Source organism: Diabrotica virgifera, chromosome 10, assembly GCF_917563875.1.
Source record: "Diabrotica virgifera virgifera chromosome 10, PGI_DIABVI_V3a".
NCBI classification, from domain to species: domain Eukaryota; kingdom Metazoa; phylum Arthropoda; class Insecta; order Coleoptera; family Chrysomelidae; genus Diabrotica; species Diabrotica virgifera.
Genome location: NC_065452.1, coordinates 29,787,965 through 29,800,442, shown reverse-complemented (window position 1 = coordinate 29,800,442; position 12,478 = coordinate 29,787,965).

The following is a 12,478-nucleotide window of genomic DNA, read 5'->3' as shown; positions in this document are numbered from 1 at the left end:
AGGAATATAACAATATATATATATATATATATATATATATATATATATATATATATATATATATATTACGTACAAAATTTATTTCGCTGAAGCGATGACGGTCGCGAATTCAATACTTTTTCCCCACCCAAAAAGTGCACAACGTCCCTAAAGAAGTTTTCACTTCAATAATTTAATTTGATCTACTGAACTGCATACACCTATTTTAAGAAATTAGCAGAAAAAATCAATAAGTCACGTCAATTCTCAAAATAAAACTCAACTTGACTATTTAAAAAATATTTATTTTAATATTGTTATTAATATTCTTTTAATTATATTATTTTAGATAATAAATATTTAAATAAAAAAAACCAAGAATCCACATTATCCACAGTGACATCCACAGGACATCGCACCCTAAAACAACAAAAAACATTTTTATGGTTCACTATTAAATTAATGCATAATATACACACATATACACAAATAAATATTATAAAAAAATATACACACACAACATATCAAGTATACGAGATTCCATGTGGGGATTGTAAAAAGTTGTCCATCGGACAGACCAACCAAGAATCCATGTTAGAATAGAATAGAATAGAAATATGCTTTATCGTCACTGAAAGTTTTTATGGACAAAGCTTACATACAGTCAAAAGAAAACATAATATCAATAACAAATAACAACTACAATTTAGTAAAATTAGATAAATCGTCAATATATGTACAGTATATAAGATATAAAAGCCAAGACAAAAACAATTTATTGCAAAATTTATATAAATTTCAAATTGAAAATACTTAAAACAAATAAAATAAAATACAACATAAGGAACTGACAAACAAGTTTATGCTACTGCGTATGAAACCCAATTTTCTTAGTTATTCATTAAGAAATTCTTCTATTGACTAGTATGGTCTTTCAGATATATAGGCTTCTGTCATTTTACGGAACTTTGGGAAAGTTGCAGATTTAAGTTGTAACGGGAGATGGTTGTACAGTTTCTTTGCGGAATATATGTAATATTGATTTCTTTACTAACTCAGTGGATGGAATCGGTAAATAAATGTCAAAATTAAATTTCTGGTAGAGTAAAGATGATTGCGCCTTGCTGGAAAGACATGAAGGTGTTTACGAATTAAACAAACCGTTTCTAGAATATATAAAGATGGAAGTGTTAAAATTCCGTGATCTCTGAAGTAACTTCTGCAATGTGTAGATCTTCTGAGGCCAAACAGATATCTTATTGCTCTTTTTTGCCATTTAAAAATAACATCAAATTGAGTAGCTTTACTAGAACCCCAAAAAGGAAGACCATATCGAAGATGAGACTCGAACAACGAAAAATATGTTACTTTAGAAGATGCTAAATTGAGTTCCCTTGAGACAGATCTTATTGCATAGCAAGCTGAGGCGAGTTTCTTACTTAACGAATCGATATGAAGGGACCATTTGAAGTTGCTGTCTAAAAAAATACCAAGAAATTTTACAGAATCAACCGTACTGATCTGGCTGTTATTAGGAGGAAAGGGTTGAAGAGCTCCTTTATAGGATAATGCTACTGTTTTATTTGCGTTAAAAGAGAGTAAATTAGAGGCAGACCAGGTCTTTATCGTCAGTAGATCCGAGGTTATAGTTTCATGAAGAGATGCAATAGTTGAGTTGCTCCAAGTAATATGTACTGGTATCATCAGCAAAAAGAAAAATTTTCCCATCGATTTTTAAATTAGGGATGTCATTTATAAAGATAAGGAACAGAAAAGGGCCCAATACTGAACCTTGTGGTACTCCACATACAATGTTTTTGAGACTAGAGTCAGTATAATTTGCTCTAACTAGTTGTTTCCTATTATTCAAGTAGGATTGGAACCAATTCAAAGAAATACCTCGAATTCCATAGAAATTTAGTTTTGTAATCAAGATGTGATTTACACAATCAAAAGCTTTGGCATAGTCGCAGAAAACAGTGGCAGTATCAAGATTATTGTTTAGTGCTTTATAAACCCCATGTGGTACAGAAAACATGGCATCAGTGGTACAATTATTTGTTAAAAAGCCGAACTGACTTTGCAATAAAATGTTGCTATCAACGATAAAGGACATAAGTCGAGTTTTAATGAGTCTCTCAATAATTTTGGAGTGTACCGGTAGAAAGACAATAGGTCTATAGTTGCAGGCATCAGATTGTTCACCACCCTTATGAAGAGGAATAATAATGGCTGTCTTTAGGTACTTTGGAAATTTACCTTTTTCGAAGGAATCATTAATTAGTGAGACGAGGATTTCCAACACATTTTCTGTGAGATTAGAGAAAATTTTTATAGATAGTCCATCAGTACCTACTACAAGATGATTTGCTTTTGATACTATTGATTGCTTGGATCAGTTCAGAGTTATCGACTGGTCTTAAAAATAATGAATTCGAGTTAGGGAGATAGGAAATGGGATCTTATTGCGGCAAAATAGTTGATGTTATATTTTTACTCACATTAACGAAATAGTCGTTTATGTGAGTAAAAGAAGAACACGAAGAATGTTAGACGAGAAGAACACCAAAATGCCATCGACAAGAGAGAAAAACTTCATCCCTTGCACAACATGTCGCAAGTACAGAACATAAAATAAACCTGAACCAAACAACGATGGTTGGTTGGTTAATATTATTTTATATAACATACAAATCAAAAGAAACGTGAAATCAGAGAATCATAGAAATAGAAAAAACTTCCAATAGTCTAAGTCTAAACCAACGAGATGATGCTCAAAGGCTTCCTACAACATGGAAAGCGGTATATATACTGAAGAAAAATACCAAAATAAATCAGGCAACGACATATAAGTACGAGTATTACCCCTCCTGCCCCTCCAACCTCTTCTTCTAAAAGTGCCTATCTTCTGGAGATGTTGGCGACCACATTGACCCATCTTATTCTATTTACGGCAGCTCGAAATAGATCAGTTGACGTTAGACCAGTCCACTTCCTAAGATTGGCCAGCCAGGATATACGTCTATGTCCAGGGCCTCTCCTGCCCTCAATCTTGCCTTGTAGAATCAACTGTTAATTGTTTCTTTGTCTTTTCTTAGCCTCTGGAGAATACTTATATTAGTTGTGTGGTGTATATATGAGGCCCTTAACATACGTCGGTAGCACCACATTTCAAACGCATCTAACCGTTTTATGGCATCTTCTGTCAGGCTCCAGCTTTCAACTCCATATAGGAGAACACTAAAGACGTAACATCTAAGAAATATTATGCGTATATTGATACTTAAAGACAAGTTGCACAGAATCTTCCTAAGACTGTTAAAAGAGCTTCTGGCTTTTTCAATACGAGGTTTTATTTCGTAGCTATGATCCCAAGTATCCTTAATGTTGCAGCCCAGATAGCATATTTTCTGTTCTCTCTCTAGGGGCGTATTGTTTACTGTAATTTGGGCGTTTATGTTGGTGTTTTTACTAATGATCATTATTTTTGTCTTCTTACAGTTTAATTTTAGGCCGTATTTGTTACATGCTTCTACAACATTATCCATGATCATTTGGAGCTCCTGCGCAATATCTGCCAGCAATACTGTATCGTCTGCATATCTAATATTATTTATAAGTTGTCCATTTATTGCAATACCATCTTCTGATTCGTCCAAGGCCTCTCTAAAGATGTTTTCAGAGTATATGTTAAAAATAATGCTGGTGAGAGTATGCAACCCTGTCTGACTCCTTTTTCGACTGTGAAGATTTCGGACAGTTCATTTTCGAATCGAACTGTTGCTTTGTGTTGGAAATATAAGTTTGAGACGAGTCTCATATCCTTACCATCGAGTCCTGATGTTTTTAGGATATCGATTAGTTTTCCATGTGGGACTTTATCAAATGCCTTCTCGAAATCTATGAAACATGCATACACATCGCAGTTGACATCCCTGGCTCTCTGTATTAGAACTTGCAAGCTGAAAAGTGCTTCCCTCGTTCCGAGTCCTGCTCTGAATCCAAATTGAACTTCACTCAGCTGTTCTTCTAATTTGGTGTATATGCGCAAGTGAATGATAGCGTTGATTGAGGTATTGGACCCATATTAATATTTCAATCAACGATGATAGTAAGGAGTACTTTAAGTACATGGCTCATCAAACTAATTAATCTATAAAATCAATGGGAAAAACCCAATAGTTGGCTGTATACTATAGCTTTAAAAAACTTATACAGAAGTAAAAACTTCAACTTGTATTCTGGTATAAAATCGTTTATTTAAAAACTATCTAAAAAGTCATCCAAATGGATTGCAAAACGTTTTCGTTCTAATTCAGAACATCTTCAGATTCGTCAGTGCATTCTGCAGAGTAGTTTGAAACTAGCACACCATTTAAAGTGGTAACCCCGTAATATATGGTTTAAATATGTTATTTTTACAAAACATGGTGACTACAAGTCGATGTCATTAGATATAAAAGAACACATGCTCAAAGGGCAACATGATTCCCTGCTCGAAAATGCTAGGTACTTGCCAGTACAATGGGCACAGACCACAGATTTTTTTAAATAAACGATTTTGTACCAGAATACAAGTTGAAGTTTTAATTCTGTACGAGTTAATTAATCTATGTTCTTCACATTTTCTAGCGTTGGCTTTTTTGGGAAGTGGAATGAATATTGATAGTAGCCAGTCTTTTGGTAAGTAACCAGTCTCGTATATGTTGTTGAATAACTTCGTAAGAGCTGTAATTTGGTGAGCCTCTAATAGCTTTAAAATTTCACCATGCACCTCATCAGGTCCTGCTGATTTCCCATCTTTAATCCGCTTAATGGCCATAGTTACTTCTTCGTTTGTTATTTCTGGGCCGTAGGGATTGTCTATTTCATACGGACTTCGTGCAGCATCTTCGAATAATCCTTGCATATATTCTTTCCATCTTCCTAATTTATCTTCAATTGTAGTCAAAATCTGACCTTCTACGTCTAAGACTATGCCTTTATTGCGTTGTCTTCTGATGGTCTGTACTTCTTTAATCTTTTTGTGCATATGGAAATCGTCATGTTTGCGTTGTAGTGTTTCAATTTCTGTACATTTCTCCATCAGCCATGTTTCTTTTGCCCCTTTTATTTCCCTTGGTATACTCTTACGCAACTTTTTGTATTCATTGTCATTTCTACCTTTTAATTTCCTTCGCTCTTCCATCATCTGCAATATTTTATCTGTCATCCATTCTTGCTTCTTTTTTTTTTTGATTTAAGATATTCATGCGAAAGTGTGTTAATAGATGTCTTCATTTCGTTCCATTGTTCTTCTATGCCACTAGGAGCGTCTTCAACTATTTTCGCAAAATTCTTATTAATCTCTGTTTTTACTTTTTCCTGGATGTTATTTTCTTTCAGTAGTTTTATATCTATCTTGGGTCTTATTTTCTTATGAATTATTTTTAGTCGTATGTTGATATTTGCAACTAACAGACTATGATCTAAGAAGACATCGGCACCTGGATATGTTTTTGTTGAGGTGACAGAATTTCTAAACCTTTTGCTTATGTTGATAAAATCAATTTGGTTTCTTATGATTTTCCCTGGGGTGTATCACCGGGTGCTTTCCATGTATAAAGCCTTCTTGGATGTAATTTAAAAATGTGTTCATTACAACCATATCCGTCTCTTCAAACCGAATTATAACAGAAAATCAACTGTATTGAATGTTCAAATGTTGCCACATAGACTCGACCGTTGTGTGAATGCATTCGGACATACTGTTCATGGTTTAAACTGTGGAAAACATATTGTTGCATAAATTAATAATTCAAATCAAACATTCTGCGTAAAACAGTTACACAAAATGATAATTTATAGCAGTAATGTCCCTTTGCTTACGTCGGGACAATTGTAAAACTGTAAAAAAAATAATATTTAGAGACTAAGTACAATAGGGGGGTCTAAAGCCCCGTTGACCCCCCTCTGTATCCGCGCCTGTCGTTGGCGCTGTGCTGACATCTAAGTGGAATTGTTCGGGGAAGCTCGTCAAGATCGACTATATAAGTGACCATCCACGGTACACAGAGAACCGGTATGCCGATTGTCGTCGCTAAATTTGGTTTCGGCCGCGCAGCACGTCACGTGGGAACCTAACAGATATTTGCTTATTGTTTGGATGCATTATTTCGTATGTGGTGGCGTTGAAAGTGAATAGATTGAGGCGGTTTTAAAATATTAAGCTGTTAACGATTGAAGTAATTCTATATTATTTTAGTTACAAATTGTTGTTTATTAGCATAACTGTGTATTTTTAAAACTATTATAATATAACTATTAGTTTTATTAGTAATTTATTAAAACCGAGACTATAATGCCATTTGAGGTGATATTATGCATGTGCAGAACACGAACATATATTAGAATGAGGGATATTAACAGAAAAAAGTTTTAAAAACTGCCAGATCACTTGACAAAAAGATATCTAAATTTTCTAATTTAAAAAAATGATTTTATTTATAGATACTAATTCTAATATTATTAATAAAACTTTTCCAGCAAATTTGTTTTTTTAATAATATACATAATATGTATTATACATAGTATTAATATACATAATTAATTTAAAGTTAAACCAGGTTAGGAATCTAAAAATTTAAAGTGCGAACATTTTATACATGCATATATACAGAGTGGGCCAAATAAAACAGCCCACCTCGTTATTTGGCAGTATTTATTAGATTTTAAGGAAATGAAGAAACAGGTCGATTTTTAATCTAAGGGGCATACATTTTTACGGTACATACATCTGTCATTTGTCAACCCCCTCCCTTCCATTTTCCCCACCCGTTATTTTTAAATAGGGAATACGTGTCGTGTGCTACCTCATTTGAAATGTTATTAAATTCTTTATTAAGTAATATTTACATTAACATAATTATTTATACAGGGTGTACAAGAAAAATGATTTTGAATTAAATTAATTGACACAAAAAGAAGAATGTATGCAATTTATTTAAATCAAAATACATTCTACTACTGACAGAAAACAGAAAAAATGTTTATTTGATAAATAAATATTGTTTTTCGCTTAAATTCAATATTCAACCTACCAAGAGGCAGATGGGTGGCAGCTTGAATATTGAAATTAAGCGAAGAGCAATGTTTATTATCAAAAAGCATTTTTTTCTGTTTTGTGACAGCAGTAGAATGTATTTTGAATTAAATAAATTACATACATTCTTCTTTTTGTGTCAATTAATTTAATTAAAATATTTTTTTCTTGAACACCCTGTATAAATAATTATGTTTATGTTTATATTACTGAATAGAGAATCGAGTAACCTTTTAAATGAGCTAGCACACGACCCCTATTCCCTATTTAAAAATAAGGGGTCGGAGTGGAAGAGAGCAGGGGGTTGACAAATGACAAATGTATGTACCGTAAAAATGTGTCCCACTTAGCTCAAAAATCGACCTGTTTTGTCATTTCCTTAAAATCTAATAAATACTGCCAAATATCGAGGTGGACTGTTTTCTTTGGCCCACTCTGTATATGTATGTATATTACAGTCTAATAAAATGTTCGCACTTGAAATTTTTAGATTCCTAACCTGGTTTAACGTAAAATCAACATTTTTCTATTTTGTAAATAAAATTTGAAAGTCATCAAGTAATTGGTTCTATTCATCTAAAACTTCAAATTTCTTAATTGATTTGTGGTTAAGTTTTTATTTTTATTCAAATATTTTTCAACAATCTAGAATAACAGTAAGTAGACACAATTTTATGTGAAACATTTTTACAGACCCAGTAGTAAAGTGAATGTTTATATTATTTCTGTTTTATTTTTTTAATATACTATGGTGAATGTATATTGGACAACAGATACCTAAAATCTTTATTTTTCAACGGAAATTCATGTTTAAATTAAATGCACATTTGAAAATGACAGTAAAAAGAATATACAATACAATTTCTTATTTAAAAAACAATGATAGGTACATAATTTTAAAATTCAAACAATATTACCGCTTCATTTAGCATTGCCGGATGAAAATTAAGGTTCCCATATGACGTCACGCGTTCGACTTCCATGCGTGCGAACATACCGGTTCTCTGTGTACCGTGTGACCATCGATAAAACGAGTCAGTTTACTTCAAGCCACAGCGAGAAGCGGAATTCCTAACTTGACAATGGCAATTGGTTTTTCTAAAAACCAAAATTATTCAACCCAGAAAAGCACAGAAAAACCACTGGATTTGTTTTGTAATTGTTAGTAAGTGGGTTGTTCCAATTTAGTCGATAACTATAGATTATTTTTAAAGTGGGTAATTATTTATTCATTAACTTTAATAATTTATTATTAAAAGTTAATAACTACCTGCTTTTTAATTTCAGAGTTCTTAAAAAGTTCAATATAATTTCAAAATGAAAGTCATTTTCTGGCCAAAAAGTTAAAGAGAACCATTAAACTTAGTTTTAGTGCTCTTTTCAAATAGGCAAACTGATTTTGAAAATTTCGATGCACAGGGTGTTGTTTTAAGGTCACAATGAATTTATATTTTTTGTTAATCAGGACCTGGACTTTTCTTGTGGTTATTCATTGAGTAGTTTGGGTTCTAAGCGAAGATATATGTGTACCAAATATCAAAAAAAATATACAACTTGGTTCTAAGGTTATGGATCCAGAAAGAAATGGGCAAAATCGATAAAACACCCTGTAACTCGATTATAAAAATCGGTGGGGCAATACATGTAGTACCTATATCTAGAAGCGCCTCAGTGACTTCTATTCACCATTTAAGTATTTTCTTTTCCCAATAAAACCCCCTGTATAATTAAAAATTAAATGAGCTAGGTAAGTCATTTTTAGGCAAGCAACTCATTAATACTTCTAAGTTTTGGTGCCATGTCTTGGTTCACAGAAGAGTATTCTGTAGAATTTGGTAGGATTCCTGTTATATTCCATTTTGTTGTACCCACAAAGACGCGAAACCCGATTAAACGCAAACACGAGTTTCCTGCGTGCCGGCGCCGATTTCAATGCAACTGATCTGTATGCGTTTCAAACATCAAATGTCATCAAACATGCGGCGGCGGTTTGAAACGGTCAATGGGTCGCATCATGTGGTGTCTCTCAAAGGCGTCTATGGGCCATATACTATGGCATAAACTCAAAAGTAACTGCCAGTTGTTGTTTCGTTACATTTGCGTTGCGCCGTATATGCTCGACCTTGTCTGTCCATTTTAGGGAGATACGAATCTTTATTGCTTGTATCTAAAACTTTGGCAAGTGTTTCTATCTCTCTTTCAAAATAAATTGGAACTTGAAGAAGAAGAGGTTTTTATTTAATTCTCATTTTTTAAGGAGAATGAATGTTATTCCCAAAATGCACCAAGCTAGCAACTTTGAATGAACACCTAGAAATCACCCAGAAATATTGCCAAGAGCTGTAATAGGTATCTATTAAGGAGCTGTTTTAATACGACTTTGATGCAAAAATGAGGTGATTCAGATTAACAAAAAGGGAAACATGAAAGAAAAAAGAATCTTTGGATGGTGAAATAATTGTGAAAAGCAATAGTTTTAAGTACCTGAGATCGGTATTACAGAGTAATGGAGAAATAGATAAAGATGCATGCAGTAGAATTAGGGCTGGATGGATAAAGTGGAAGGAAGCGAGTGGAGTGTTGAGTGTTGTGTGACAGAAAAATTCCAGTCAAGATGAAGGGAAAATTCCATAAAACAGCCATAAGACCGGCTATAAAGTACGGAACTGAATGTTGGGCAGTAAAAAAGAAAGAGGAGCAACGAATGTATGTGGCGGAAAATGCAAATAGGGAAGCCGACCCCGCATAGGGATAAGGCAAACAGAATTATGATGATGATGAAAAAAAAAAGAATACATTGAGGAATAAAGCTATTTTTACTAAAATAACGTATACTAAACTGAAAACAAACCAAGAATTTGAGGATATTCTAAAAAGTTTAACATCCATTGAGGATGTTCTAGGTTCTAGGTTGCATTTCTTACAGAGGTATAAATGCCGATAGAGGCACAAACCTGCAGTCTTAAGACTGCAGGGCCTCTCAGGTCGTTAATCTAAGGTTAGTAGTTAGTTAAGACGGTTTCGTTAATCTAAGGTTAATATACGAAATCCTTGCAAAATAGCCACATGGAAGGTCAGAAGCATGTTTAAGTCAGGTAAAATACACAATACTATAAAAGAAATGCATAGCATAGGCGCCCTTCGGTTTCTTTTAAATTAATATTTTATATCGCAGCAGCGGAAAAAATCTCATTTTGGCGCTCCCAAACAGGGGCTCCCGCCTGCAGTGCATCCCTTTCAGGCCCGTTATCGCCGGCCCTGATCAGGAGTATGTGATGTTGATGGATATCGAGAGTACTATGCCGGAAATAATGATGTCAATCACTATAATGGAGTTGCAATCTTAGTAGCAAAACACCTAGCTCAATCAGTAATAAATTATATCCCCATATCTGACAGAGTAATGCTAGTGAAATTTAGTTCAAAGCCGTTCATTACCAACGTAATTCAGGTCTATGCCCCAACATCATCCAGTGATGAAGATGATTTAGAAGCATTTTACAAAGATCTTACTGATGCTTTAGATCTTGTTAAAGCAGCAGAAAATACCATAGTCCTCGGAGATTTTAACGTCAAGTCGGCAAAGGACGCTGTTTGAACATTATGGGGGATTATTATTAACAGAGCTTGGCCGAAACATAAACTGTTAAAAAACAAAATACATGGTATTTAGCCGTTTGGCCCATCAAGATTCACGGTTATATGTTGATGGTCATACAATTCAAAGAGTACCTAGGTTTAAATATCTTGGTTCTTGGTTGCCATATTACTGAACAACTAGATCCAGATAAAGAGATAAAATGTAGAATAGAGATAGCCCGCACGACATTTTTAAAAATGAGATCATTCTTCTGTAATGATAACTTGCAACTTCAACTTCGAAAGCGCATGATTAAATGTTACATTTGGTCAGTCCTCTTGTATGGTGTCGAAGCATGGGCATTAATAATATCCACCATTAATCGTTTGGAGGCCTTTGAAATGTGGCTGCATAGACGTACACTGAAAATACCATGGACGGCTATGCTGACAAATGTGGCAGTCCTTAAGAGAGCAAATGCTGCCCGTGAATTGCTTGATAATATCAAATATAGAAAGATGGCCTAATCTTCAACTTATTATGATGGGTAAAATCGAAGGACGCAGAGGAATTGGTAGAAAGCAGGCCTCTAGGTTGAAGAATATCAGGGAGTGGGCAGGAATAAAGAAAGCAGAACAACTATTTAGAATAGCTCGAGACAGAGACAGTTTCGCCATGTTAATTGCCAACGTCAAGGGGACTTGATAGGACAAGTTAAGAAGAAGGGGATTATGGCTTGGAGAACAAAAACGAACGTGGAGCTCGACTTGTCCAGTTCTCCCAAGAACACCATTTTAATTTTATCGAATACTGGAAGTCAAATGCAGAATCAGAGGACAAAATTATTAGGAACCAAATCGACTTCATTCTAATAAAAAATCGATTTAGAAACTGCATAGAATCAGCTAAAACTTATCCAGATGTTGACATTGGGTCTGATCACAATCCCATAGTAGCTGTAACCCAATTAAAATTAAAAAAGGTGATCAAAAAGAAGTCTCGCAAAAATATTGATACAACCCAAATACAAGACGAGAAAGTTAAGGAAAGGGTTCAAAGACAACTGAACGAAAATTTAATTTGGGAAAACATCCATCTTTACACCAACGCGTTCAATTGAAGTCCCCTCTCCTTGATTTGCTACCTTAGTGTCCTTCGTGATTTCAGATATTTTTATAAAATTTTACCATTCAAGATATAGATTTATATTCATAGATTAATATTGTTCTGAAGCTATTTCCTTGTGGCATTTTTATAATTAACTATTTAGATGGGAAATAAGCCACAATTAAATTGAAAAAAATAATTTTATAAATAAAATAATATCGATTTTGGTGTCGAAAACGTTATAAAATTATTTTTTTCAATTTAATTGTGGCTTATTTCCCATTCAAATATTTAATAATAGATTAATAGATATTTAATAAAAACCATTGAGAATATATAAAGATAACATAGCATAGCTATGGTAAGATGTAAGCGAAAACTATCGCAACCTATCAAGTATGAAACTGGCATTAGACAAGGAGATTCGCTGAGCCCATTACTATTTAATCTGATAATGGATGAAATCATAGAAAGTTAAAAAAAGGAGAGGATATAGAATGTGAGAAAAGGAAATATAGATAATCTGCTACGCTGACGACGCCATATCAACAGCCGAAAATGAAGATGACAAAGATTAATTAAAAAATTCGAAGACTCATTAACAACATGGTGATCTCAACATAGAAAACTAAATCGATAGTTTTATCAGCGGAACCGAGACGATGTAAATTGGTCGTAAATAACAAAATAATAGAACAAGTGATGGAAACAGATTACTTGGGAATAAAACT